The sequence below is a fragment of the Passer domesticus genome, chromosome 7, assembly GCF_036417665.1.
Source record: "Passer domesticus isolate bPasDom1 chromosome 7, bPasDom1.hap1, whole genome shotgun sequence".
Classification (NCBI taxonomy): Eukaryota; Metazoa; Chordata; class Aves; order Passeriformes; family Passeridae; genus Passer; species Passer domesticus.
The window spans coordinates 35,394,732-35,417,569 of NC_087480.1; the positions used below are offsets into that span (position 1 = coordinate 35,394,732).

Below are 22,838 nucleotides of genomic sequence, written 5' to 3' on the forward strand. Positions count from 1 at the left end.
TGGCCAGCAGGACACGGGGTGGTCACAAAGGGCCATCATCTTCCACAGGTGACAGGCAGAAGAGGTTTGTTATCCCCTGCCAAGAGCAGAGCCCAGGAAGATCAAGAGAAAGAGCTGGAATAAGGAATATATCTCAGGCTGGAGAGCAAGGTCTGGCTGGGGAAGAACAGCAGCCAAAGGGCCATCTCAAAAGCTGGAGCTGGTGTGAGAAGGAGGCAATAGAGGCTGTGAAATAATTCTATCTGCTCCAGGAAAACCTCTCCATGCTGAAAAGGAGAAAAGCTTTAAATCAACATACACTCTTCACCAGATACTGCACAGATCTTCCTATTCAAAGAGCTGTGTGATCCTGGCAGCAGGCTGAAATCAGATTTATACAACAAAAAAGAAGTTCCTGAGTCAAGGATGGCACTTAGACCTAGCAAAGCATGTTAAGCATGGCTTTGCAGAAGATACCTGTACAAAATAAAGCCACATGTCAATAAGGTGAAGGCACAGAAATAATTTGAGGCAGGGTGCCTCTGAGGTCAGGTACCAAGCACTGACTCTTAGATGCAAACTCTTCAGAAAAGGTGCCACCCCCAGCTCTCTTCCTCCCTGCCAGGCAGTGGAAAGACAAACAGGAGTCCTTGCCTTGACTCACCCAGGAGGAGGAGCCCTTGGACCCTGTGAAATGGGAAAGAACATAGGAGACATGAGACAGACACCAGGGAAGGACAGGGCAGGTGTGCTGAGGAGCTCTTATGTGCACCAAGACTTCTCACACCAGTGTGAGGAGTTCACTCAGCTCAGAGCCCAACCCAGTGCCCATTGTCCCCTGCCCTCCCTGCACTGTGACCTGTGGGGAAAAGGTCATTTCTCAGTGGAAATGTGCCACAAGGAAGCTGTCACTGGGACTGCAGAGTGGCAAAGGGATCCCTCAGCACATTGTCCAAAAGGCCAGATCCTTAGTACTGGGATTAGATGAATGGAACCAGGTTTGGACAATGTGTAAACCCTCAGGAGTCCCCCAGGCACAAAACCCCAAGTGTGGCTGTGCTGACTCAGTCCAGGTGAGCTCAAAATCAGCTGTCAGCAGCTGTCCCTGCACCTGAGGAGCAGAGAGGCCACTCGGGCTGGCTCCTCTCTCCTGGACTGTCCAGAGAGAAGGACAGCAAGAGACTTCCCTCTGCAGCCTCCAGCTCCTGGAGCTCCATCCCTTCATCAGTGAGCATGTGAAGGCACCAGCACCAAAGGGCTGCTGCTGAGCATTTCTGCCTTGTGACTCCTTAATCTGTTTTGGGGAAAAATCAACAGGGTTAGTTTGTATAGGTGCTTTGAGCCACCTGGGTGATTTTGCCTGGAGCAGATTAGGAAATGTACACCCCAGTTGCTCCCAGACAATGCTGGATTCAGGAGTTACAATAAGAAACTGCATGTGTCAGTATTTTAACAGAGCACCACACCTTGAACGTGAAGTTAAAGCAGTAATTGAGGCATTAAAAATCTTTTTAAAACTGTCAGGCTTATTTATACAATTTTAAGTGTGTAATTAAATATTTGGGTTTTTTTTAAACTCCAAAACTGTGTTTAACTGGAAAGACAAAAACACACATTTAACATTTAAACTCCCTTAATTGCTTTTAAATGTCACCACAAATTAAAGAGTGTTTATTCTCAGTCTAATTGACAGCACCACGAAGACGTCACCTCTCCACCTGAGCACTAAGGCTTTAAAGGAACAGCAATGCACATTTGCATTGCACAAGCTGATTTTATTGTCCCTTTCTCCTCATCAGCACCTCTGTGTACCTTTGATGGCCCTGTGCCTGCTCCTGCCTGTTCTCCTGCATAATTGAAGTTGATAATCCTAACTTCATTCACTGGAGGAGCAGCCACCAGCTCACCACAGACCAGGTCTCCTCGTGGAGAGAGGAAAGAGTCCTGCTCCCTTGGGACAAGAAAACCAAGAGCAGTTAGACAAAGCCCAGATGTTTGTTGGGGTTCCACAGAGGACAGCTAACTCCCCTCTGCATCCTTTCACCAGAGACTGTGCCAGAAGACAGAGAATTTGGGAATTATTAACATCTCATTAGAGCTGCACGTACTGGAAACCTGACTAGGGCAATGGAGTGGCCATTTCAAATTGACTGAAACTGGATAAAATAATAAATGAATAAATTTTTAAATCTCTTTTTAAAATTCAGAGTCATTTTAAGTTAAAGTTTGGCAATTTCATGAAGCATCAGTGCCCAAAATGAACTTTTGGAAAGTAGAATCCCTGCCCATGGCAAGGAGTTGGAACTAGAGGATCCTTTAGGTCCTTTTCCAACTGAAACCATTCTGTGAGTCTATGAATAAAAGCAGTGGGCACTGTTCTGAGCCTTCTGTAAAATATTAGGGTTCATCACATCCTGGAAAAAGAAAGGGAGAAGAGAGACTGCCTTGCTTGGAAAACAAACTCCACAGGGACAGATGCTGCCAAGGAAAAGGGGCAGTACCCACAGTACCAAGATTTTACCTTTCTTTCTCTCTAGAGAAGTGTTGCAGATACTGGATTAAAGCAATTCTCAAGCTTCTCACAACAAATCAAGCTCTGTTGAGCTGGGGGGGTTGAAACAAGTCACTGTGCTGTGACAACATGCCAGCCAGGCTGTTGTGCATCTTCTCTTGTACGTGGGTATTAGCCCAAAATAACTCAAGATATTTAAATCACAACTAGCTGACTTCAGAGCAAACCAAGAAAGCTGTGCAGAGACTCTTATGGCTCTTCTTGTCACTTTCTCAGGCTGTCACCAGAACATGGGGATTTATTTTTAATGTGTGGCCTTTATCAGATTCCTGGTATGAAAGTTCTTCCTTCACGTGAGCCTTGTGAAAGAGAGGGGTCACAGCAAGGATCCTGAACACAGCCTTGAGAACTGACCTGGAGAACTTCTAAGTCATTTAACCTTGACCCCAACTTGGCTGCTAATACAACAGCTACAGAATGAGAACTGCTTTCATGAAAAAGGCCTCTAATTCCCCTCCTAGTGATTCAAGACATCACTCAAATTTACCCACCATAATAAAGGAGTAATTGATGCCGAGTGTCCTCCATGGCTACCCAGCTGATACTTCCTTACAGATAACCCCCTTGATGGTTTCCCTTCAGGGCTGTAGGGAGCTGCTGCAGAATGCAGGGTGAATTTCCCTTTTGTTCAGAAGGTTTTGGTGTTGTTCAGTGGCAGCAAATTCCAGAGACAACTGAAAGGAACTGCTCCTCTGTGAGCAGCAATCCTCAGGACCAAAGTTGCTTTGGCAGAGGGGCAGCCTGTGTGACCCCCATGCACAGCTGTGGATATTGCTGTGGATATTGCATCTGGAGCACAACCAGAAGACTTTAAGTGGAGTGAGTACAAGGAGGGAGCAATCCCAGTCTTTTTGGAGCTAAGCTATTCACATGTCAAGTCTAATTCTACTTCCATGAACACCTCCTGTCTTGGAAGCTGGATCTTTCTGTAAGAATTTTTTCAGTGTCCATAAATACTTTTATTCTCAAAGGTTTTTCTGGATGGACACACTGGCTCTGTGCAGAAATCCCTTTCTTGTTCACTGGGATGGGATCTACAGGGGGAACTGCCTGGCCAGCTCACTGCTCCCAGGGCTGCAGCTCTGCTCACTGATCTCAGCAGGATGAAAGCACAGAGCCCAGGGAAGGTGACATGGCTGGAGGTGAAGGAAAAGTCTGAAACTGCTCTGATTTTGAGATGGGAGATGGTATCTTTATAGTCACTGATAAACTGGAGCTTGAACTTCCTCTAGGATGGAGTGAAGGTCTAGAAGTGAGGCTGATCAACCAGCATCATTCCTTCAGTAGGAAAATGGTTCCTGAAGTGTAAGACTAATGATATCCAACCTTGCTCACCCACAAAGATCAACAACTCCAGCTCTAGCAAACTGAATTTATGTGACAACTCATTTCTACTGCACATTCTGGCTCCGCTCAGCCCAGTTTGTCTGAGTTTCCCCTTCTGCAGACAATGGAAACATATGGGAATTAAACATCCTCTCACCCTTGGAGGAAATCAATTAGACCAGGCAACTCTCAAGGTGAAGAGTGCACTTGCAGCACTCAGGTGCTCCAGGCAGGACATGAGGAATGGGGCAGCTCCCAGGCTGCCATGCCTTCCCCTGCAGTGCTGGCTGCTCTCACATCACCAGGAGCCTCCTCAAACACTCTCCTCCTCTTTCTGATCTTGAATCCTGCACAGGAAGGGAATGCTGTGCTCAGCCTGGAGTGAGAAGGGAAACTGATCCCTTTGTAACCAGGATGCTCTCTGCCCAGAATCAGTCCAGAGCACAAGCACAGGAAGGCATCCAGGACAAGTTCCAAAGAGCCAGCCCATCCTCTGAGTGACCTGCAGCAAGAACAAACACAAAGCTGCTGCTCTGCATATTCACAGTGCACATTTACCATTGAACTTTGCAGCTCTTACATTTTTCAACAAGAGTCCAGACTGGTAAGGAAATGATTACCACCCTGACTTCACCTTGCCATGAAGCAGCTCCCTCCAATGCTTCCAGCTGTGCAGAAGAAAGTCCTTCAGGAAACTCAACCCACTGCAGGTGCATTCTTCAGATCTTGTTAGAATATTCCTCATCATCCTCTTTTTGGTAAATGAGCTTTTGTGGTTTAGCCACAGGACTAAAACAATGTTTCTAATAGAAAAGATACAAAGGATTTTCACTTTTTAATCTGACTTTGAAGACAAACAAAACCTTCATTGGAAAAAATAAAAGTTTCTCTGAAAGATTGTATGAATTAATCTAATCACTGGCCTATAGTATCAGAAACAAGGATCAGCAAGTCCTGGAGAAAGTCCCTCCAAACATCTCCACAGGGTGTCAGTGTTATTTCAAATTTGGGTCATTTTATGCTGGAATCACACTAATTTCTCACCACATTATTTTTATGAGTCTGTTCCTCAGAGAGCAGCTGCCACCACAGAATTTTGCCCGCATTTTCATTCTATTTAAATTAAATTCATTTAATTAAAACACCTTAAAACAGGGAGATGGAAACACGTAGTCACTGTGGTCTGGGGACAACAGGAGATTCCAGAAGGATCTGCAATGGGACCACCATTATAAATCTGCTCCCAGTTTGCTGGTGGGATTCCCAGTTGCTGCTGGGCAATGATCTTCCAGCAGGTGATCCAGAGCTCTTCCAGAGGCACCAGCCCAGGGCTCCATGTCCTTTCCCTGACACAGCCACCATAAGCATCTCTGGCACTTCAAGAGTCTGCCACAACCCATTCAGCATTTGAGAGCTGTTTGAGAGCTGACTCTGAGGCAGAACAAAGCTGTTTAAGTTGACCCTTGCCAAAAATTATTTTCCAGACATGTTACTAGCATGGCTGTGCTGGAACAAGGTCCCACTGTGCTCTGGCAGCCGTGGCAGATGTGTCTGTGACACACAATATCCCCACTGCCGTGGGTGCCCCGAGTGACTGCACAGCCAGCTCCAGTGCCTCTGCAGGGCTCTGCTCCTGTTGATCCTTGGTTTTGATCCAACACTCCTTTTCCCAGCAGCTTTCTTCATCTTCCAGTGGTCCAGCCTTCTACAACACTCCTATAATAGCTCCCTTTCTAACCTGGAATTATGAGAGTTACTGGAAGCACTGTTGGATGTCCAACAGGGATGAATCCCCAGTCAGGAAGGTTCTACAACTATTTACCACTCAGCATTTCAGTTCTTTATCATATTATTCTAAAATTTGCCATTTCTTATCACATCATCCTGAAGAACTTCCCTGAAAGCAGTGCTCAGGAACGTGCCTGTAACAGCAGCAAACAGGCAGCACATTGTGTTAGCCCTGCACAGAAATGTTCTGCCTCAGATACCAGGCAGCAGTTGGACAAACAGGGGTGCTTCTCAGCAGGACCATCAATTTAAGCTGCCTTGCCATATTCCTCATCATTTATCCTCCCACCCCTCTGCCAGCCTTTCAGATGTGTCAATAGCATGGCCTGTGAGGCTGGGCAATAAGCTGAATTGCAGAACTGACCTAAATTAATAATCTGGCATCAAAGTAAGTCAGTATATATTTAACCCAGATTAGTGAGCCCATCCAATTCACCACCTGCCCAGTAGTTGTGCCACCAGGACCAAGTGTGGGAAGAGCACTGAGTGGGAAGGAGGTGCTGGACATTTAAATCAGTGCAGTTCAATTTATACCCCTGGAGCCTGACTTGCCTTAAAGTAACAAAGAGATGAAACCCCAGATCTCAAAAAATGCCTAAAAATTCAACTTCCCATAAACCAAAAAATGGTTTGGGTTGGAAGGGACCTTAAAGATCCTCTCATTCCACCCCCCTGACATAGGCAGAGATACCTTCCTCTCTCCCAGGCTGCTCCCAGCCCTGTCCAGCCTGGCCTTGAACACTTTCAGAGATGGGGCCACAGCTTCTCTGGGCAACCTGAGGGCCTCCCCACCCTCAGAGGGAAGAATTTCTTCCCAGATTTCAGGAGTTTCTTGTTCTAACATTTTTTGTGTTTATGTCCTACATAAGCAAAGAAGGGCAACAAACAGCAACATGTCCAGAGGAGGGGAACAGAGCTGGGGAAGGGGCTGGAAAGTCTGGAGAAAAGGAGGCTCAGGGGACACCCTGTGACTCTCCAACTTGACAGGCAGTTATAGCCACGTGGGGGTCAGGCTCTTCTCCCAGGTTAACAAGTGATGGGACAAGAGGAAATGTTGCACTAAGGGAGGTTTCCATTGGGTATTAGGAAAAATTTCAGCATGGAAAGGGCTGTCATCACACCATGGACCAGGCTGCCCAGGGGAGTGGTAGAACCACCATCCCTGAAACTGCCCAAAAACCATGTATGTGGCACTTGAGGACACAGTTCAGAGGTGAACACTGTGGTGGTGTTGGGGGAAGAGTTGGACTTGATGATCTTAGAGATCTTTTCCAACCTTAGCAATTCCGTGACTCTAAGACAGCTGCTTCTTTCTGCTTTCCCCACCACAGAGAGCAGGGCACCAGGCAGGGGACCAGCCTCACAGCAAGCCCAGCTCCTGCTCAAAGCTACCTGGTGGTCTGCAGAACATAAAAATATTTTGGAACAGCTGCACTGGATGATGGCAGAGAAGGAATATTGACTGGGACCGCTGCGGCTATTTCTTAAGTCTTTAAAAGCGAAACATCATGGCAGCTATTTAGCATGGCTTTTGAAAATTCAAATATTGACAGAAGGAAGTTTTCCAAAGGATGCCAGCAGCTTTTGCAGGAACCCCAGTAGTCGAAACACTGCGGTGTCAGATGTGGGCAGCAGCACAAGCAAGCCCACAAGCTCCACAGGGGCAGGAGAACTTCCAGCACTCTGCCCTGTGCAAGGCATGCCCTGGAGCTGGGGGTGCCAGGGCTGCAGGGTGGAAGGGAGAGGCTGAAATGCCCCGAGGAGCTACAATCACACAAGCCAAATCCTGCATTTTACTGGGAGAGAGTGACTTCACTCTTTACCTCCCCTTCCCCACTTCCCCTGCCCCAAATGGACAGATGTGGCTTTGCAAGAAATTAATTACAGATGGAGGCTTAAAAAAAGGGGGAACCCCCCCTCCCCCACCTCTCAACCACAAGGCTTTTTCCTCTGCAGACTTGAGGATGGATGGGGCGACCTGGGAAAACTGGCAGATGGAAAACCCATTACAGATGTGAGGTTTGGAGAATAAGGCTGAGGGACAATTTGAGAGTTGTAAATTTTAACTTTGGGGGTTTAAATGCATCGCCTAGCAACACAAAACAAATAGGAAACAAGAAGCCTCATGAGAGAGATGCTTAAATATTTTAAAATCCCTATTTGAGCTGAAGACTACATTACCAGAGACCTGAGGGGCTGCTATTCTCAACAGCTACAGTCAAGTCAAAAAGAAAATGAGGACTGTAATCTCATTTCCACACCAAAATGTACATAATTTATTTTTGTCAAGGAAAACAGTTATTTGTTTGTTCCCGCTCCTGTTTTGCATGCTACAAACCTGAAAAAGATCAGAATGCACAATGAAATTTTAAGCATTTTGCTGCCCAGGAAAGGATATCATAACCTGTTCAAATACAGGCAGGGAAGCTGCTTTACTGGGCATGTATATATTGTATATGATCATTGCTACCATATGTCTGACCCTCGCTACATGGTCCAATGCCATTTTATGCTGCTGCATAAATCATCTCCTAAAACTCCTGACATCTCAAAGGATGGCAGGGGCCTCCATCTCCAGGGAGAGAAGGAGAAGGATGAAAAAGAACAGATCACCTGGAAACAAATGCTGAACATTTTATGCTATTTCTTCACCATGAAAAGTGTAAGAGGGAAGGAAAAACAACAACAAAAAAGACATTACCAGATTTGAAAGGTCAAATATTAGTTTTTTTGTGTTTTTTTTTTGTTTTTTGGTTTTTTTTTTTTTTTTAAATATACTGAAACAGTAGAAATACCAAGTAAAGCAAAGTATGTATCTTCTGAACAAGCCTATGGCCAAAGCCTCACCTTCTGCAGCAAAACATGAAGGAAAAATTCGTTAAAGATTAAAAAAGAAATTCCCAAGGAACCAAAACTCCTTTCAAAAATTCTCTTCTTCTCAGAACCTGCAAAAGCAGTTCTTCAAATGCATACCTACATCTTTAAATACAAAAAAAAGCACATATCAGGTAGTTCTTTGCCTTATTCTGCCCATGGTGTTACCTCTGGGGTGTGCTGAGCTGGATGCAGCTTGCACTGATCCTCTCCTGAACTGCTGAACGTGACATCATCCTGCTGCTTTCATGAAGGAGGGCCACATCAGTGGAGTTCAGAAATAACCCAGACATTCCCACTTGGTTTTGCTGCTTGAGCAAGAAGGGATATGGCAGCCTCACAGTTTTGGAGGCTTTTTCCTTTCTTTTTTTTTTTTTTTTTTCCTTATCTGAAAAAAGCCAAGCACAGAAGCCCAATCATAAATAACCTGAAATAACTAATGCTTGCAAGAGTTAAAATCAGTAGAAAAGCTCCTCAGTGGCTTAGAACTCCAGGCCATTAAAACCAGCTGTTCATATAAAGACTTAAACTTCAAAATCAATGAAAAAACTAGAAGCATAATGGACAGATCTTGCTTAATCTAATGGCCAGAAATATGGAGAGCAAAGAGCACTTAGAGAAAAGGCATTCTGACATAGAATCATGGAATGGTTTGATTTGGAAGGGACCCTAAAGATCTAATCTAAGCCATCCCAATCCTGGTGGACACCTTCCACTATCCCAGGTTGCTCCAAGCCCTGTCCAGCCTGGACTTGGACATTTCAGGGATCCAGGGGCAGCCACAGCTTCTCTGGGCACCCTGTGCCAGGGCCTGCCCACCCTCACTGGGAAGAACGTCTTCCTAATATCCAGTTAAAATCTACTCTGTTAGTTTGAATCCATTTCCCCTTATCCTGTCACTCCACACCCTTGTAAATAGTCTCTCCCCATCTTTCCTGTAAGTTCCGTTCAGGTACTGAAAGGCCACCATGAGGTCACCCCAAAGCCTTCTCTTTTCCAGGCTGAACAATCCCAATTCCCTCAGCCTTTCCTCCCAGCAGCGCTGCCCCATCCCTCTGATCATCCTGGTGCCTCATCTGGATACTCCACCAGGTCCTTGTCCTTCCCCTGCTGGGACCCCAGGCTGGAGGCAGCTCTGCAGGTGGGAAATGTTTCTGTACAGATCCTCAGCAGTTTATAAGCAGCACTACATCAGCTGAAATCACCACAGGTAAAGAACAAGGGGAAGACTCAAAGATCCAACTCCAGCTGTGGTTCATCTCCTGGCAGCAAGAGATGTTCAAAATGCAACTAAACACTGTTTTGTGGGCATGGCACAGTGAGGGTGTAAGTCAGCAGTGTCTGCTGCCTGCACACTTGCCTGAAAGCCAACACTAGGCCATGCCTGGAACAGAGGCTTTTGGGAAACAGCTTGATCTTGGGTCAAAAGAGGCATGTGTGAAAATCTCCACCAAGAGGGATTTTAGATGGATACTTTTAGCTTGACCAGGGACAGGAGCAGAAACCACAGGCAGGCTGATGGTAGAAACAGTGTGTGTGGTGGGTGAGTGCTCCCTTTTCTCATGTTCCATTTTCCCATCTCCCTGTCCAAACCCATGGCACAGGACTACCAGGACTTCTTTCCTCCACTATTCTTGCAAGGCTCTTCTTTTTGGTTTTGCTTTGCAGATTGAGAAAATGAAGGAGCATCTTTCCAGTCCCTGAATTACATACCAGGTTATTAAATCACCCACAGATCTCATTTACCAGACTGAATTGGAGAAGATATCTATTTAAAAAATCACTTGGTGGACAGCACCAGCAGATGACCTTAAATAAGGCCCCAGCAGCTCCTAGGAGGTTTTTCTACAATCAGTTAAAACTACTTGTCAAGATGGTAAATACATGCCAGAAACTGATGGTCTCATCTAAGCACAGTCTCCCTGCTGCTGCTGGTACCACCCCTAACCTGGGGTAACACTGGCTGGAAAGTTTTCCAAAATTCCCTTGGATAGCTAAGAGTCTAGTTTTCCAGGATTAAAAAGCCAAGGAAATCTGGCACCTTACACTGTGAAAAAGCCCTTATAATTTCCTTTCTTTTACTCTCTACAAAATTCTCATGGGTCTTTGATGCACAATATGGGAAGCAAAATGAAACACAAATTAATTATTTCCCCATTGCCAGCTGCTTTTCCTTGCAGTGAAACTTCCTGTCATGGTTCCATCACAGATGTGTTGTGAGACTGGCCTGCTGTAGCACTGCTGCCCAGCTTGGCTTGCATTTTTTTTGGAAGCGAGTGGGATAGAGAAGGCACAGTGAACGGTGAGCCCTGCTTTGTTGGATTCTTTCCTGGATAAAGGCAGGAGTTCCTAGCAAACCCCACTGTTTGTGGCCAGAAGGTTCCCCTAGCCAAGGATGTGACACCAGGTCACTTGACACAGGGAGCTTAACAAAGAGAGAGTTTACTCGTGCTCTTGGCTGAAAACAGGCAGCTAAAAACTGCGCTCGAATTAAAGGGCATTGTGGTGTGGAAACTGAAATCCCATCAGATGTTCCACTGGCAGACAGAAGGAGCAGCTCCCCCCAGCAGAGGCAGCGAGGGCCGAGGGGCTGGGCAGGCCTGCCCGGCTGAACAGGGCTCCCCTCTCGACCTGCCACTGCTGCTGAAACCCTGGCTTTGGCAGGAGCTCCAGGCAGAGGAGATAGATGTGGGGCAGGAGAGATGACAGGGAAAAAGAGCACGGAGAGAGATAGGAGGGGAAAGGGGCTGCCTTGTTCCCAACCCACTGCCTGCCCCATCCCTCGTGAAAAGGCCCCTTCAGGCAGACCTATCTGTCAGCCTCTGACCTGCCTTTCAACATTATGATGCTCTTTGATTTTATTCATTCCTGCTGGAGGTTTTGCTTAAATATAAACAGCAGAGCATTTCAGCCGGAATTAAAAAAATACAAATAAAAGAAATGAGAAATTCCCCAAGCCTCCAGGCACATTTTAAAACACATTAAAAAGGATACGACAGTACCAGCTTCATACATACCACAGCTGCAGTGACTCGCAGCAAAAGTAAGGAAGGTTGAATGTGCTAGTGTTTTGTTTTAAAATATGGCCTTCACATTCAGAGAGATCTCTACAACACCAAAACCTGAAGGAGAGAGTGAGAAATTCAGTGATTCCCGCCTTTCCCCACCTTGATATTTCTGCTTCTCCATGTGCAGGCCAGGCTGGACTGTGGGAGAGCAGAAGCTTTTGTGAGGTCCCCAGGACTCCGGGAAACACAGGCAGCTTTACACTAGGATTTACAACCAGTAGGTAAAGAACAACTCCAAAGGTGTTTTATTACTTGTGATGAGGGACTATCAAAGAAGCCACAGGCTGCTTTGCCAACTGTTTGGTGTTACTCCTTTAGTTCTTACTGGCAACCCTCTAGGCTACTGCTCTATTTTTCTTTCCCCCTCCCACTCGCTTATCTTTCATCTTCCAGTCTCCAACATTAACTCAATTTCATGTTGGAAATTAATCTGCGCAAACGCTAAAGAAGTTCTGCTGCTAAAAAAGAAAAATAGAAAAGAAAAAAGGCAGCAGGTCAAGTATCTGACCCACACAGAGGCCAGGATAAATTACACACACACAGAGGCCAGGATGCTACTCCAGAACTTTATCACAACACTGGTTGTGCAAACAGAAGACAAGTTCTTGAGTTCTTTTAAATGAGTCACCAGTAAAGGCAGAAAGCTTTTTTGCACAGATTTTGACATTCCTATTTTCTGGTTTGAAACATGGCCAAAGGATGAACATGGATGATTTTCCTTTGGTAAGCACAGGGCTTTAATGACATGCTCCACCTTGTGATTAACAGTAATGTCTGGGTTTCTTGATTCCTCTGACACGAAGACCAAACAGTGTTGGAAACTGTGTATATTTACCATATCCTTCTGCTTTTAGCAGTTTTCAAATACTGCCCAAAATAGAAGTTCAGACTTGCACTGTGATTGACACTTGTACAATCACTGTGGGAGACAAAAGATTAAGAAATCTAAGGGAATATTGACTGACACTTGTTTGCCCTGGGTGAAAATAAAGAGGCCCAGCCAGGGCAGTTATGTGCTGCAGGATCAGTAGAGATGGACTGGCTGCCTGTGTAACTTAAACAAAAATGGGGAGAGAGAGGTGGTCTATGCTGCCAATCTATACTGGAGGATTTAGGAGCAAATAAAGCTCTATTAATCTTTTCTAGCTTGTAAGTACAGATGTTTTACTTTTTGTAACACTATTTCAAGTTAAACCCAGATGGTGCAAATCAAGCTGTAATGCTCATTAAAGATATTTTCAAAAAAAGTATTTATTCCATCCCTCAGCATTCCAAGCAGTTCAGCAGGGCAGAGCACCCACCCTGAGCAAGGATTGCACATGGCATACTTGACTCTGGCAAGGGAGCACAGTTCCAGCAGTGGCTCTCTGCAAATGGCCCCTGAAGGCACGACTGAGACTTCCAGACCAGGAGTCACTGGTGGATGGAAAATGCACCCAATTTCTAAGCTGACAACTGCCACAAGTAAAGGCTAAGGCGCATCTTTTTAGAACAAAATACAGTTTTTTCCTCTCAACACAGAGTTACAAGGCATTTTGGGAAACAAAATGGAATCTTTAAAGTATTAACCATTTTTCTTCTTTTTTCTCCCCTTTGTAAACTGTACCTTCACCAAGAATTCTTCATGTTTACAAAACTGCCTATACATCTTTTCCATGGATTACACTGTTTATAGTGACCATTAAATTCTACACAGACCACTATGTAAATGACCAGTTAAGCCTGGGTAAACACCCACCTTGTTTTTCCAATCCCACCATTACTTTTGCATTTACTCTTGTTTATCTGCTGTCTTGCAATGCCTTTTCTTGGCCTTACAACCACATTAACTTGCTCCTGCAGTCCTTTCTATGAGCAAATTGTTTAAAAGAAATACCTAGGTTTTTATGTAATAAAATGTGAAAACCCCAAAGATGCTGTCCAGTGTAAATCATGATGGAACACTGATAATAAACGAACCTTATTCATGCCAGATAAAGCAACAAATCCTAATTTAACACACCAAATAATTTATCCTTAGCCAGAAAGACACTCAGACATTCAAACAGCCGTCTTTGTACATATGGAGAAGCTGCCAAGTCTCCATACTTGAATGATCTCATAGACTCTGGAAAAAAAAAAAAAAAGAAAAAAAAGAAAAACAAAACATTTTACCATACTAGCTGAATACACAGGGGCAGAAAAGGACCAAAATGAAAGCATTTTAGTGGTCTGGGTCCTAGTACAGATCTGCAGAGAAGTGTGGGGAAAAATTACGACCACAAAGTCACAGAGGAAAAACAGAGCTAAGCAAAACCTTCTCTAAGTTTTCTGGCCTGTAATGGTGCTGTCTATGGAGCAATGAGGAATAACCACCCCTAAATATCTACTGCTGTTGTTCTCTCCCCAGCTCACATCAAGCTTAACTCATACTTCTTTCTGAAACAAGGAAAAGGAGGACTGTATACAAGAGCACGGAGTGACAGGACAAGGGGGAATGGCTTCACACTGACAGAGAGCAGGTTTAGAGGGGATATTTAGAAGAAATCCTTCCCTGTGAGGGTGGGGAGGCCCTGGCACAGGTGGTCCAGAGAAGCTGTGGCTGCCCCATCCCTGGAAATGCTGGATGGGGCTTGGAGCAACCTGGGATAGTGGAAGGTGTCTCTGCCCATAGCAGGGGGTTGGAAGGAGAGGAGCTCTAAGATCCTTTCCAACACAAACCACTCTGGGATTCTGTGAAAAGGTCTGCAGCAAATGATGACCACTGTTGAGGTAGTTAATGTGTAAAGGCAGTAAAGTTTTCCACTGAATCATCAGGAAAAGGTGATCAGTTTTCACCAACAATGCCCTTTCCTTCTGGTGTGAGGATTGCTGAGTTAGAAGGGTAAGGAGAACAGGGGATGACAAGGACACAAGCACACAAGAGGACATTGATCCATGCGCTGCTGCCTAGGAGAAATATCTGTGTGCAGCCCAGTTGGCTTGGGCTGAGGACTGAGCACAGATAGTTATTGAGCTCAGCTTGGTTCTCAGCTGTGTACACTGGACCTGATCCTCCACTTGGGTAAATTTCCAGCTCAGTTAGGCTGTGGATGATGACAATTTTACCAGCTGGAGACTGGCTGCGTTCGGGCTTTGCAGAACGGCTGTGGTGCCTTTTATCGGGCAGCTGCACGTGTGAAACCAGCTCTGAGAGATCACACGAGGTCCACCTCACCCTGCCCAGGTGAGACACAGGCAAGCACAAATCTCAGGTGGAAGCAGCAACCGAGCAGTCTGGATTTCAGCTTTGTCAGTTGTTAGGTCAGCGTGGGCTGGAATTCCAAATGTGCCACATACTCAAACTCCCAGCTGACAAGAGAGACTTAAACAATCCATTATAGAACTGAAAATGTGAATTTTCTTGAAGCTTTACATCCTGTTATCTACCCGTAACTCAGTATCTCCCTATACTGCTGCTCATAAATGAGGAGAGTGACCTCAAATGGGAGAGCCAACCCTGTCCCAGCATCTCTCAGCCCACCTCAGCCTCTCCAGGCTGCTGCCACCAGCGAGGCCTCCTGGATGCCACAACATTGACCCCAAAGTGGGATGGCACGGGCAGGGCCGTGTTTGGTGTGTCTGAGCGTGCAGGGCACAAGCCCAGCTCTGTGTCTGTGTGGGATGGAGCAGCCCAGCCCAGCCCAGCCCACACCTGCAGGGACTCCACACTCAGCCCACAGCCCTGGAATCTCTCTCCCCAGCCCTCTCTGCATAAATCAAGCAGCAGGGAGGCTCAGAAACATGACGAATACGTTGGCTAGAATATCTCCTGCTGTAAAGACACAGGAGGAAGGGGGATACTAAACTAACCTTGCCTTGGATGGAAAAGCAGCTGGAATTTAATGTTCTTGGAAGCCAGCCCTGGCTGTTCAGACATGGATCTGCCAGGGAAGTCCCCAGCGGAGGCATCGCTCATTCTCCAAAACTAAAACGTCAAGAGAAAGCCCTGGAAATCATTAAGCACTCTGTTCAACATTTCTTGAACAATCTCAGGCAGGGGAGGGGGAAAAAACCCCAAAAAGTCTCCCAACCAGACAAATTCTCAGTGTTAATATAAAACAGAAGGGGGATCACCAGCAATCTGAAGTGGAATTTTGCTTAATTGTGTCAATCTGAAATGATTACAACATTAAACCAGCCTCAAAAAAAAAAAGAAAAAAAAAAAGAAAAAAAAAGACAAGAAGGAAAAGAGCAGGAAGAAAGCTAGGAGAAGATAACAAAACAGAAGTGTGTTTGGCCTGGGCTTTCAGAGACTTCACTATCACAGCCCACCCTGTGCAACTGCCCTGCCCCAGCTGCATCCCCACACCAGGAACTCCCAGTGGGGGACAGAAATGGTGCTCAAACAGAAGGCAAAGAGAAAACCTTCCCTGCAGAAGAGCTAGCAGATCCCACAGAAGCTGTGCCTCACTGGCACCAGCCCCACTTGGAAGTACGTCACTGCTTTTTCCTAGGGTTCCAATTAAAAAGAAAGGAGGTAATTTTGCCATCTGCCACAGGAGCACAGCTCTAGAAAAAGCATGTGTGAGTTTTAATTCTACACCAATTTAGACCCACACACCAAGTGGCTTTTATGAAAATACATTTCTGGAGTTTGTTCTTTCCAGCCCTTGCAGGGTGAGGGAAGATTTTCTCACAGATGTCCTGCTTCTCCAAACACTTTGCTAGTGAGGTGCCTCCTAAATCACTGACACAGAGTCAGTGTGGAAACACACACCTCAGGCACCACCACCTTCCACTAGAAACACAAATGATTAACTCATGCCCACTGAAAGAACTGAAAACCCACTGGCCATTTTTGTAAGAAGAGGAGCAAACTTGGTAAGCAGCAGGTTGAACTGGATAGGGTTTTTTGTTTGATGTTGTCCTAAGAAAATAGGGTTCTGCATTTTGTGAGTTGGGTAAGCAGGTTGCTTATTGTTGGCTGATCCAGTAGGTACCAGAAACAATTTCTCTTTTTCTGTGTGATTCAGAAAGCTTTGGCAATCTCTTCTGGATGAAAGCTGTATCAAGGAAAAAAGAAAAACAAACATTATGCACTCAAATATCAGACTCTCAGGAGACTGAGAGTGCTAACTAAGATCAACTAAGTGCTAAACTTGATTTTTTTTTCCATTTAAGGTCAGTAACATTTCTTACAATGCTGGAAAACACAGATATCAATGGTCCTACTGAGGACTGCTGCAGGCTGATGAAGCTGTTAACTCTGGTGGCAACACAGAAATAGACTTTATTCTGTTCCCTGGGTGCCTGGACAGGTTCTGTCTAAAAAGCTGCTATGGAGCAGATGGGAGGGGCAGGTTTGAATCAGACTGGAAGACAAGCACCAGAAGGATCCCCAAATACAGCCCTGAGGGAAGCCTGGCACAGCCAGGCACTCCTTGAGGGCTGGGGAAGGAAAGAGAGAAGCACAAGGCTGAGGTACTAGTGAGAATTTCCAAAATTTGTTTATGCACATCTATTACTGGGCACATTTTGGCAGAAAAGATAGATTTTGCTTAAAAAAAGCACAACAAAATGAGAAACAGCCTCTGTGCATTGGGATGAGACACCTCTTCCTAAACCAGGCTTCCCAGCAGAAACTAACCACATTTATTCCAATATCTAGCAGCATGCACTAGATCTAAGTTGACAGAAATAAAGAAGTTTTATCCTCCCACAAGTTGACTGCTATAGCAATTTTCATCTAAAGCAGCAGCAGGTTACCAGGACAAACATATTCACAGGGATTTCCTTTCAAAAATCACTCTAAGACAAACATATTTTAGTGGCAGAAGGGGAAAAAAGCTCACTAGTCACACTAGCAAAATACTATTTCCATTTAAAATGAAGAGCATGGCAGCTCCAGTTTAATGGAAATTAAAGTGTGTTGGCACTGTCAACTAACTGTAAACCACTTGAAAGCTTTGTTTAATTTTTAATTTAAAAAAATAATACAGGAACAGGGCATTCTGTCAATACTTTTACAGATCCAATCCCACTTTCCATGTGTGCTAATGGAACCCTTACAGTTCTTGATTCACATGATTTCAATTTGAGTTACCACAAGAAATGTGTTATGACTTCAAATCCTCAGCCTGGTCTTTTAAGGAAAATTAAAAGAGCATTTTTCTGTAGCTTGTAACTAATTATACAAAATTAATAGCACAAAATATCTGTTTTCCATTCATCTTTAATATAATCTTTACTAATCTCTTCTGATTAATCTTTAATACCAACAAAGGAACCAGAGTCCAGCTTTGGAAAAGCTGTATCAGTTAAAGTTTATTTTCAGCACAGCTGACAAACCCCCATGATTTAAATTAGGATAAACAAAGGCTCAGAGATATTTGAAACCTCAGATTCTTTGATGTTCAGATATCATAATGTGAATTCTCATCTTGCAAGCTCAGATTTTGATAGAAGGTGTAGCCAAAGGAAACTCTGGGCTACTCTCAGTACGTGGCAGATTTCAGAGTTGCACCATTTTGGCCCTGCAGTACAACTGGACTCAGTATTTTGTACTAATACATTATTTTAAAAAGAACCTTTAGAAGATTGGTTTTATTTAACAGTCTGAGATTGTTCCTAAGAGCCCAGAGAAGCCTTCTCACATTGCCAAGCCATGCCTTGTGGCACTGTTGACATCTCACTAAGAGTGGCATTTCTCTCATGACCTGATTAAGCCCCACCAAACCCCCACACTTATGGGTTTGCTCCCCACTGTTCTTTCGAGGAGCTGTAACAAAAACTTGCCCTCCTTGCTGGTGTGAAACCTATCTTTTATCTACAGCCAGGTTATACCCATGTGCTCATGTGACAATATGCTCTTATTTTAGATGTTTCTTTTCCATTTCTTGCTTTCCAGGATATGCGTAAAGAGCAGCTTCGAGTTTCACAATGTGGGAATAATACATTTTTGAAATACTAGAGTGAATTAGGAAGTATATTTAAAACAGTAACATAACCTTAAAATATGAAGTGTTGTGTTTGCCTAAATTGCTCTTTTAAAGAGCCATGAAAATTAAAATTCGTCTAGTTACCAACATTCAAAAGAGCATTGACTTAATCCAATTTGTTATTTCCTTGCCAGCAGCAGATTTTTACTTTAATCTTACTTTACCTTACTTTAATCTTACTGCCTATTACATTTTCATTGCCTATCCTTGACACTGAAGGAACAAATGCTGGCTTGATATTATCAGAGCATTCGATGTCATTATCTAACTAGAAGTGACAGGCAGAACAATGTATTAAAGAACTCTTGCTTAACTAAAGGACTGGATGAGCTCAAGGTGAACCAGTCTGAGGCATCCAAAACTCTCCTTTGGAAGTTCTTGCTACATACATGGCAGGAGGGAAAAAACCCCCCGTGTTTGCTCGTTTACATTCAGTGCTGAAAAGCAGCACTTCAAGGATCAAATGGCAACACAAAGGACTGAGTTAGAGAAAATAATAAATGTATAAGCCTTGCAGGATTTGTGACCTCCTTTTACTCTTGAAAAGGATCAGAATATGGGGGTGAATTGAGAGTTTTGCATACTTTTCCTTTTAAACTTGGACCCAATAAATAGTTTTTCCTAACTGTTGTACTTGAATAAACTATTTTACTCATATTTTCCCTGGCCACTTCTATGCAGACAGAATGGCAAGAGGAACACAGAGCTACCCCTTCTGAGACTGGCAGGAGACTGAGCAGGAGCAGTGGGCTCAGTCATCCAAATGCATCATTAGCCTGGGAGCATTACTGATGAGCTACTGGAAACCCGTCAGCTCAGTGAGCTTTGTCTAGAGAATTGTTTTTATTTTTGATACTTTAAGCTTCTTTGAGTGCAGGAGATGGTTCTGTCTGCACAGAGCCTCACAAAATCCCTGAGGTTCCACATCCACAGCCAGCCACCTACAGCCCTGGCACTACTAGGATTTAAATGATTTACCTTGCCCTGAATTTTTCTTGGGCTGACTGTCTGAGACACACAGCAAGGTCACTGATGGGCTCTACCTCCACACATCATCAGTGTCAAAAGTGGTTTAAATCAGGGTAGCTGATGGATGTTGGCTAGAAACACCAGAGAAGACCTGCTCTGACAAGTTCTTCCTTGATTATTTTATGCATTTATGACCCATTGGAAAGTGCACTGGAACACATTTACTACCTCTCTGCTGTGCTTCAGTCTCTCCATCTGTAACACAAGGACAGGATGACACCATTTCCCTCTCTGGAAGGCACCCAGGCTGATGGATGAAACCCATAGGTAGAGCAAACATATGAACTGCTTGCTGATATTCTGAACTGGGCAGTAAGGCATCACCACATTCTTGAGGAACAGCTTCTCCTGCCCTCCTGAAACTAACAATGTACTGCATTTTTCAGCTTTGGACAAATGGGACTGGAATTGGAGCAGCACAACAGAGAGGATTTAAGCAAGAAGCTGTTTAGTAAATATTCATTAGATACAGAGTAGCAAGCATGGTATATCTATGTGCAATGGCTGGGTGATAGATAACCAAAATAGCCATCTGTCCTGAAATACTTTCCTCATTCCACTTAAGGTCTCTGAAGGAACCTCACAAATGTCCTTCAGAACCTGAAGGGAGCCCACAAGAGAGATGGAGAGAGACTGTTCACAAGTGTGTGGAGTGACAGGACAAGGGAGAATGGCTTCAAACTGGCAAGGGGCAGGGTTAGATGGGATATTGAGGAGAAATCCTTCCCTGTGAGGGAGGGCAGGCCCTGGCACAGGGTGCCCAGAGAAGCTGTGGCTGCCCCTGGATCTCTGGAAGTGTCCAAGGCCAGGCTGGACAGGACTTGGAGCAGCCTGGGCTAGTGGAAGGTGTCCTGCCCATGGCAGGGGGTGGAATGAGATGATCTTTAAGGTACCTTCCAACCCAAGCCATTCTGTGGTTCTATGAAATTAAATGCAAAGTTGTGTGCAAGAACCCTATGTGTCATTGATATTGCATGAACTATTTTAACTCCTAAAAGTAATAATACACAGATGCCTCTGACAAGATGTGAACCAAGATTTAACATATAGTCTGGGGTGTAATTTCACATTGGCTCTGTGTTGGTGTGTGCATAGCACATTCCTTCTGCTCTTTATCATCTTACAGCTTCTTTTCAAAGAAACCAAAAGATTAGCAGGAACATTTTCACTACTGAGCCATCATCCTATTGAATGAAATTGAGAAAATGGAACTGCAAAGCTTTCAATACACAAAAGTCATTAGGGGTCAGAACTTACTTACCTGGCTAAAAGTTCACTGAGTGTTTATTCCTTCCTCTGAAGCCTCTGATACAGGGGTCAGAGACAGGGAATTAGAATAAAAGCAGCACTGATGTAACAGCATATAATTTAATACAGATGGGGACCTGATTACTGAGGTGAGAGTGATTCAGGTTTGATAACTCCTATCCAGAGGTTCATAAAATGCTTGCCAACACCAAATATCCCCAAATCAAGAAATTATAATAGATCGTAATTAGCCCATTTTGACTGTCTTGCTTTGAGTAAGTCTCAGATTCATGTTTATACATTTCTCATTAAAGAGAATCCTGCTGTTCCAGCACCAAGAACTCGGGGTTTGCATTTGTTTTTCCCAGTTCTACTCACACCTCCATCAGGTTGTCCCTGAGCCACTGCTTTGGGACTGCTCCTGAATGAGGGAATGCTCCCTGTTCTCATGAGCTCTTTCAGTATTCCAGTCACTCTGGAACGCTGCAGCAGATCTGCAGAGTCAGGCAGTGAGAAACACAGGCCACAGTTTACCCTTGGCTGTCTCGTGCCATCTCCAACAAGCAATGCTTTGGTTAAAGGTTTAGCTGCTGTATTATTTGACCTTAGAACAATTCAGCTCCTTATCCCTTTTCCACAAGGAAAGTGACACATTTTCCTATCTGAAAAGAAAATGAAAGAGATATTAGCACTTATGCTGCTGGCTGTGTTCTTGTATGAGATTTCTCTTTAGCTTACTAAATGGACTTACTTTGTGTTTTGAAAAAATAAACCCCACACTTTTTTAACCTGAAAAAAAAAATAGCTTTTATTTTGCTCTTTGCAGATCTCCTTTGAGCAGGCCCTTTCCAATGTTTTAGAGTTAAAACAGTATCATCTTATACACTGGAATTATTCATCAGGTGCTTGACATGCTCTATCACACTACAGACATCATAGAAAAAGCACTTCTCTTACAGAGCAAGATAAAAACATTCAGTAAAATCAAGTTTTGCAGAGTCTCTTGTAGCAGCTCAGGGAGACAAGCAGAAGGTTTTATTTTGGATCTGCATTTTGCCCTTAAGCACCAAATTGAACTAAAAATGAGAAACTGAATGAGGCAAAGATAAGTATTACCCATGTAAAGATGCATGTTTCAGTATTAATGCTCAATTAAAGCAAAAACCTAATAAAACTAAGAAAAATATTACTCACAAGTTAGAAGCACGGATTCAATCTTCTGTATTCAATTATTTGTTGATATAAAAACCATAACCCTGCTCTGTTCTGTCAAAGCATGTAGGCTATGCCAAAACAGTATCATCTGTTTACATCTGGCTGTCTTCTGCTCACATTTTTGTTACCTAACATTCTCACTTACAAAAACTAATATTAAAAAAGGGGGAAAAGATCATCTTCTTCCAGCTGGGTTATTTCATTCATCTGTGGTCTGGTTTCTCTGTTTTTCCCACAGATGTGAATCCCTCCCCCAGCACTGTGGCTTCTTCCCATGAAAAAGGAAAAAAAATAGGCAAACTGAAGATGAAGTTATAAAACCAAGCAATTTAAATTCTTTCAAATCTTAAGAGTTTTACAAAGAATATTCCCTTGGTGGATTCAGCATACACACCTGGGGAAAGAAGTATATCCAGAATGAAAATCATTCCAGCTGGGAAGCAAGGAAGGAATCAGGTGCCTTTCCCCCACCTCTCTTCTCACTCTGTGGATTTGGAGGCCATCCCCAAATGTAAACAGCAGCCTGAGAGGCAAGAACGTAAGGAGAGGGGCAAAAGGAGTCCTTGACACGCTCCTTGACTTGGAAAAAAGGTAACATTAAAAAATACACCAAAGACTCTCACTGCAGCCACTTCTATCAGGCTCTGCAGAACTGCTAGAGCCTGTCAATATCTAAAGGCAAGGAAGAACCAGACTGACAAAGTCAAAGATGAAGAGAGAGCCTGACTTGGAATCCTTGCTGTGGACAGAGATGCAGTTCAAACGGGGGAGAGAAAGTCT

General features: G+C 44.2%; 1 long non-coding RNA gene across 1 annotated transcript; it reads left to right on the forward strand.

Moving 5' to 3' along the window:
* Nucleotides 1–10,066: 10,066 nt before the first annotated feature.
* Nucleotides 10,067–22,496, forward strand: LOC135304835 (uncharacterized). Its single transcript, XR_010366055.1, has 3 exons — nt 10,067–10,082; nt 11,735–11,828; nt 22,297–22,496. It is a non-coding gene; the product is annotated as an uncharacterized LOC135304835 (long non-coding RNA).
* The last annotated feature ends 342 nt before the right edge of the window (nt 22,497–22,838 follow it).